The sequence below is a fragment of the Macaca nemestrina genome, chromosome 15 (assembly GCF_043159975.1).
Source record: "Macaca nemestrina isolate mMacNem1 chromosome 15, mMacNem.hap1, whole genome shotgun sequence".
In the NCBI taxonomy this organism is placed as follows: Eukaryota; Metazoa; Chordata; class Mammalia; order Primates; family Cercopithecidae; genus Macaca; species Macaca nemestrina.
Window position 1 is genome coordinate 61,344,298 of NC_092139.1, and position 7,013 is coordinate 61,351,310.

General features: G+C 55.0%; 1 pseudogene; it reads left to right on the forward strand.

Moving 5' to 3' along the window:
* Positions 1 to 2,056: 2,056 nt before the first annotated feature.
* On the forward strand, positions 2,057 to 6,177 carry LOC139358861 (spermatogenesis-associated protein 31E1-like; annotated as a pseudogene).
* Positions 6,178 to 7,013: the final 836 nt, after the last annotated feature.

Here is a 7,013-nt window from a genome sequence, read left to right on the forward strand (position 1 = left end):
CTAAGCAGCGAGAGACCCTTCTGTGATGGGAAATCTCATCATCCCTCTAGGGAAGGGCAGGGCAGGCAGGGGTGGGAGTGGGCGGAGGATTCCATCCGCAGCTCCCAGACCATCTGTGACATGTGCAGGAGGCATCAGGGCAAAAGCCGACACTGGTCTCAGCCGCGAGGACCAGATCAGGAGAGGGGTGAGGTCTCTGTGGGAGGACAGGCCCCAGCTCTGGCTCATCAGCCTCTTTCCGAGGCTGGTACCTGGGGGCCCAGACGCTTCTATGTGGGGTGATCTGGGAGCTGTGCTGAGACCCTGAGAGCCTCCCGCCAGAGCCTGGATTCATGTCTGGCCTCCTTTGAAGCAGAATCCTACTTGGCAGCTCAGAGGTGCCTGTAGGCCTGAGCTTGGGTCTGCCTTCAGCAGAGGAGCAGGGACTGGGGATATCCAGGGTGGAGTCACACACAAAACCCCCACTTGCATTTCCCTAAGAAGGAAAACAGAAAACATTTCATCAATGAAACATGAGTAAAAGAAATGCACACAGAGCTCCCTGAGCTAGAGGCAGAAAGCCGTGTTACTCATGAGCACTGCGTGTGTGCAGCTGGCCTGGGGAGAGGAGACTGAGAACTGGTCCCAGCCCCTCACTCTTGCTTGCCTCTTACCATCAAAGGAAGAGATTGGGAGACCCAGGAGCAGGAAGAAGATCCTAGCTCTGAAAGGTGAGGCTCTACTGCTCCCCAGGACTCCCCAGAGGTGACTGAGCATCGCCTGTCCCTGAGGAAGTCATTTGCAGAGGCCTGAGAGGAAGCTCCTGGGAGGGAAATCAGAACCCGGGGCCGCCTCAGATTATCTGTGGGAATGAAGCCATGGGCCTGGGAACCGGTATTGCCCATAAGGGGGCGCTGTGGGGAAGGCACCAAGACCTGCCAGGATATGGGGGGAGGTCAGGGAGGCTCCAGGTCCATGCGGACGGCTGTTCTTCTCGGCCATGGCTGACTCTTCTTAGAGACCACCCCTGTCCGCTCTCCCCAATAGATGGTTGTGACAGCCATGAGGGGGTGTACCTGGAAGCACTTTTTGCAAACGACAAAGGTTCTGTACAGTGCACACCTTGCTGTCACCATTGGGGCCATGTGGCCTTGGACACAGATGCGTGGGTTTCAGGGTCTAGTTCCCCGTGGTGTCCCCTAAAGAGACAGCCACTCAGCCTCCTGTGAAGTTTGCTGGCACTGCCCTCCCCACCATAACCCCGTCTCCTGACTTCCAGCTTGCAGAATCCTCCTGAGGGAGCCGGGGGAGACTGGGGGCCTGCCCAACCCTCTGGAAAGATGAGGAGACTCCCCCTTCTCTCCATGTCCTCCTTTATACCAGGGCCTCTGATGCAACCCTAGGGCCTGGTGGTGACCTGGGAGGGGGAGTTCCTGGAAAGGGAACAGGAATTGACTGAAGCTCTGAGGCTGACATAGATAGAACTTTGTGAATTCAGCAGTGGGGGAGGTGGAGGAGCTGTGGGCACCAGGTACCCAGCCTTCCCGACCTCCCAGCCCCACCCGCCCCTAGCTGCAGCTTGTGCCTCATGTCTACTGCAGCCACCTGAGAAAGCTCACTGGGGAGGCTGGCTCTCACCTACCCTTAGCTGGAGACCCCCTGGGTGACATGTACCAACCAGCGCCTGCTAAGGCCCACCAACTGCATGGGAAATGCATGCAATGTCCATCTCCCACCAGCTTGTCCCCAAGGGCTCTCCCAGCTACTCTGGCCTCCACCCTGTCACCAGGCGCAACGACCACCTTAGAGCCTTTTTGACCACACTCAAGCCTGAGTACCTCCAGTCACCAGAGCCCTCATTACCCCTAAAACACCCTGCACCTCAGCCACATGTGCTTTTTCCTCCTTCACCACAGCCCCCTGTTCCCACGGCCTCCTCTCCACCTCCACCCAGCTCCGGCCTGGCTGAATTTCCGTGTGGCTCCACAATATGCCCCGTTCCCCAGAGCTGCCTTTTCCACAACCAGGGGCTGCCTTCTCCAACCAGGGTGATCTCCAGCTTTGGGTGCTCCAGCGATCCCATCTGGGACCTCTCCTGCTGGAGGGAGGCTGCCACCACCTGGGGCCTCTCCACCTGCTCACATGGCAAGTCCCAGCAACCGTATATTCCTGACCACTCCCTAGAGGCTTCCTTCTGGGGAGACCCCACACCCAGGCAGATGGAGGTAGGTGCCTACACATTCATCCACCCCGACATGCAGAAGCTGCTGGAAACTCTCATCACCAAGAGAGCAGTGATGAAGATGTGGCAGGAGAAAGAAAGGAGGCAGGCAGACTACCTGCAGATGACATCACTGGGGAAGGAGTGGGACATCACGACTCTAAATCCCTTCTGGAATGTGACAACCCAACCACAGCAGCTGCCCAGTCCTCAGCAGGTCCCCACGTCCATGGGGGACCACTTACAGTGGAAATGCAGCCAGCTCTTCTGAGACCTCTTCTCCCCTCTTTCAATAGGGAGTCCCTGGTGGTCACGGCCTGGGATTCTAGGAACCCTTCCTCACAGAATGTGTACTCTGTACCATTGGATAAAGCCTCCACTTCTCTTCAAGGTGAACCTGAGGTTGAGGCATCCTTACAGCTTTCCCAGGCACAGTCCCAGCCCCACACATGGCCCAGCTCCAACCATTCACTTCAACCTGGCCCCAGTCCCAGCCCCCACCTCTGGCTGGGATCCAGAAGCAGTCCCACTGCTCACCCCGTCCCAAGCCTACCGTGCTCTTTTCCACCCCAGATCAGGTTCTGTGGGCTTGCCCTACATCCAATGAGAGGGCACAGTCTGTCATCCCCAGTCGAGTGGAGTATCTTGAATGGCCCTTGCAGAAGTGACTAAAGTGGAAGAGGGCTTTTTCCTTTCTCCTAAAAAATTCTCAGGCCGTCCTGAGCCAGCCCACTGTCCACCTTCCCCAGAAGAGGCCGGCTTTTCAGAGCCCCAAGTCAGCCTCCATTCTTTCTGGGGTTGCCTCCAGCACTGAGATCCCAGAGCACCCGTGGCAAGGAAGTCGTGCCATGTGCCAGGAGCAGTGCCATGTGCCAGGAGCAGTCCCATGGCCCTCCCAGCAGATTCCATCTGGAGACCTCTGCAACCTGAGGGGGAATTCCCAGGGAGGTCCCAGGGTCAGGCAGAAGACACACAGGGGGTCCTCTTGCCCTCCCAGGCTTCTGAATTTGCAGGAAAGGGCAGGAAGAATATGCAGAAGACAGGACTCAGGAGCTCTGGAAGGTTATCTAGGAAGAGGTGCTTAGGGTCCAAACTAGAGGCACAACCAAGCCAGGATCAAGGCACAGGAAGGAATTCAGTGAAGATTCTGGAGAAAGACAAGGAGGAGGCAGACAGTGACTTCAGGAAGCCCTGGAAGTACCAATCAGTAAGTTCCACACCCAGGGACCCAGACAGGAAGCATTTGGAAAACAAGCTGCAGGTCCATATGGACAGGAAGGTGGGGGAGATCAAGGAGGGCTCGATCTCTGTATCTTTGTATTGCTCCTGGTTCATGGCCAAACGTGCTGTTCCCAAGTCTGACACCCACAGGAAACTGGGGAAGCTGGCATCCTGGAGGGGTGGGAAAGCCCACGTGAACACCTCCCAGGAGCTTTCCTTCCTTCATCCCTGCACCCGGCAGATGCTGGAAGCACATCTTTTCAGGTTCTGTGTGAGGCACAGGTGGGGTCCAGACCTCCAGTCCCTATAGCCCATAAATGTCCAGTCAGGTAAGGCTCAGCCCCCACTCCTCCCATACTCCACATTTCCCCTCTGGGCCTCCTGGGAATCTCGGGTTGAATCTGTAGCCAAGTTTGTCATTTTATTGGAAAAACCTCCCCAGAATGGTCCAGGAGACAACAGAACAACAGGCAAGTCAGCCCCATTGTGAGTTGCCCTGTCCCTGTCCCACCACCTGAGCAGGAGGAAGGCCAGAGGGCTCCAAGATGGTCCCAGTCAGCTGACACCCATAAGCAATTAGAGGCCTCTCCGACTGGACAGAAGGACAAGGTGTCTTCTCAGTCCCCCATGTGCAGCCTTGTAGGCAGAACCTGGCAGAGCAGGACTGTCCTGGGGTCTGGGAAATCCAACCTTGAGGGGTTCAGAAATGGCTGGGAATGAGGCATGGCTTGAGATTGAAAGCATGTCCCCAGGAAACTCCTGTCATAACAGAGCCCTGCAAGAGTTCTGCATAAGGTCCCAGTGGGCAAGGGCCAAAGACACCCTGGAAGCACTGGAGGCTGAGGAGGAGAAACCCCCTGCTTCGGAAGCCACCTTGGGAGCCAGTGTGAGGGCAAGTTCAGGAAGTGTTCAGGTGGACCTGAGGAGCACAGAGGCTGTGGGGACCACTAGTGTCTACACTATAGTGTAAACTGGTGTCTGTAGACCTCAGTGTCTACAATCTGTGTTGCTCAGGATCCAGGGCATCTGTGTCTGAAAGCATAGGCAGTCAATGAGATTGTGCTCACAGTGCAGGTGGACTCAGAGGAGCAGGTGCCAGGCCGTGTCTCCAGCATCCTCCTCCAGGAGGGCCCCACAGACCTGTGCCTTCCAGGCCACAAAGTGGACATGCTCCCAGCCATAGACTGGCCACTCACTAATGCCCCACTGTCCACCTCCCAGACTGTGTTCAGTAGGAGGAACATGGCAGCTTTCCAGGGGCCATGTGCCCTCCTGTGTAAGGGAGGGGACAGACTGGGGCAACAGGAGCCTGTGAGCTCAAAAGTGAAGGCCCCACAGAAGAGTCAGAAGATGCTGGGGTCTGTGAACAAGGGCGAGGCCTGCAGGAGGCCCAGACCAGGGTAGCAGGGACATAGGTGCAAGGGACCCAGGACCTCCGAAGCCAGTTGGAGGAGCCACCCTGCCCATGCCAGGGAAATAGGAGACAAACAATAAAGGAAATATGACAAGCCTCAGCTAGAGAAGGGACAGGCACCACCAGAGTGCAACTTCTGGAGAAAGATCAATCACCATTCACAGGGCATACTATCAGAGGAACCAGCTCCCAATATTTCAACATAGGTTCTTTTCTATTTTCCCTACGTGTTGGCTGGTCTGAGAAATAAAAAGAAAGAGTCCAAAAGAGAGAAAAACTTCCCCTGGGAATGCATTCATTTTCCCATGGTTATTCCTTGATGAGAAAAGAAATCAGCAATATTTCTCCTATGTGCTTTCTGAAAGAAGAGAAATATGACTCCATTCTACCTGGCCCCACAGGCAGTCAGACTTTATGGTTATCTCCCTTGTTCCCTGAAAATCGCTGTTATCTTGTTCTTTTCAAGGTGCCCAGATTTCATATTGTTCAAACACACAGGCTTTACAAACAATTTGTGCAGATAACACAGTCACCACAGGGTCCTGAGGCAACATACATCCTCAGTTTATGAAGATGACAGGATTAAGACATTGAAGTAAAGACAGGCATAGGAAATTACAAGAGTATAGTCTGGGGAAGTGATCAATGTCCATGAAATCTTCATGATTTATGTTCAGAGATTGCAGTAAAGACACACATAAGAAATTATAAAAGTATTAATTTAGGGAACTAATAAATGTCCATGAAATCTTCACAACTTATGTTCTTTGGCCATGGTTTCAGCTGGTCCCTCCATTCAGGGTCCTTGACTTCCCCCAACAGTCTACACCTCAGGAAAAGAGGTGCAGGGCAGGAAGACGTACTTCAGAAAGGCAAGCCCAGGGCAGATGCTGTCCAGAGCTAGGAGTCTGATCCAGCAAGGTTGTTTATGGATAGCATGACTAAAGAAGCCCAGGCCATCATCAGAGTTGTGGGTCAAATCCTGGTGGACAAATTGGGGATTCAGCAGGGATGTGGTCCCTCAGAGATCAACTGCCACAAAGGCGACCTCCAAGCCCAGAAGAATGTGCCTTCCTGCTGCCACAGAAGTCACTACCAACAGGAACACAGCAGAGAGATGAGAGCCCTGGCTTGCAGCCCCAAAGCCACCCCCAAGGGCCACAACTGTCCTGTCAAAAACAAGGGCATCAGAGACAGAGACAGCAGTTGGGCTCCCACCTCCCAGGGAGCCTGTGTCCCCAGCTGGTCCCCACCACCACAGGCCATGAGAGGCAAGCACCTCCCATGGCCCCATCCACAGCCATAGGAACTGAGGTCTACACAGATGTGTCTTGCTTCCTGAACCAGCTCAGGCTTTTCACACCTCTCCTGGGAGAGTCAGGGGGTTCTACTCAAATAACACTGGACACCTACATAACAAACCTGTCCTGCATGGATCATCACCGTTCCCATGTGTTCCTGAGTTCCACGGAGAAGTTCCCAATGCACCTGCTTTCCCTGCAGAGGTGGAAGCTTCTGTCTGTGCCATGCTAGGGCACAGGAAAGGGCTCAGTGTCAGCTCCTCCTGAGTGTGGTTCCCAGAATGACTGGGCCAGGAGGAGGCTGACAGGGACCTGGAAGACCCCATGTTCTCCCTGTCCCCACACTGTGTCTGGTTTCCAAACTGGATCATGACTCAGAGCCTTCAGGACGTGTAAGGATAGCAAACCCTTTGGAGATTCCACCTGGGCTCTGGCTCACTGCAACCCCCATTCTCACTAAGGTGACTTCTGTGCTGCTGTAGGAGCTGGGTCTGCAGGGGCCTCACGGACTGAGGGGGTGGTAGGCTCCAGGAGTGATGGATCCCAGAAACCCCCCTGCCCCACAGTAGTCTGGGAATGTGGGGGTGTCCTGTGCTGGCCCTGGGTCAGAGGCAGGACTGCTCTTTCCAGGATCTCCTGGTGGGGAAGAGATGACACCCTCCCCAGACACTTTCCTGTCTGCTGAGTTCCGGGATGGACTTGGGCCCTGCCAACACTTGGTTCAGCCTTGATAACACCCTTGGGTTCATGTCTGCCATCCCCGGCCTCACTCCCCAGAGCAGTCTCCCAGCCCACTGGTGTGGGGTGTCCGTTTCAGGAGGCACCCAGGGCTGCTGCCTACTCCTCTGGTAGGACTCTGTGGTCAGGAACCACAGAA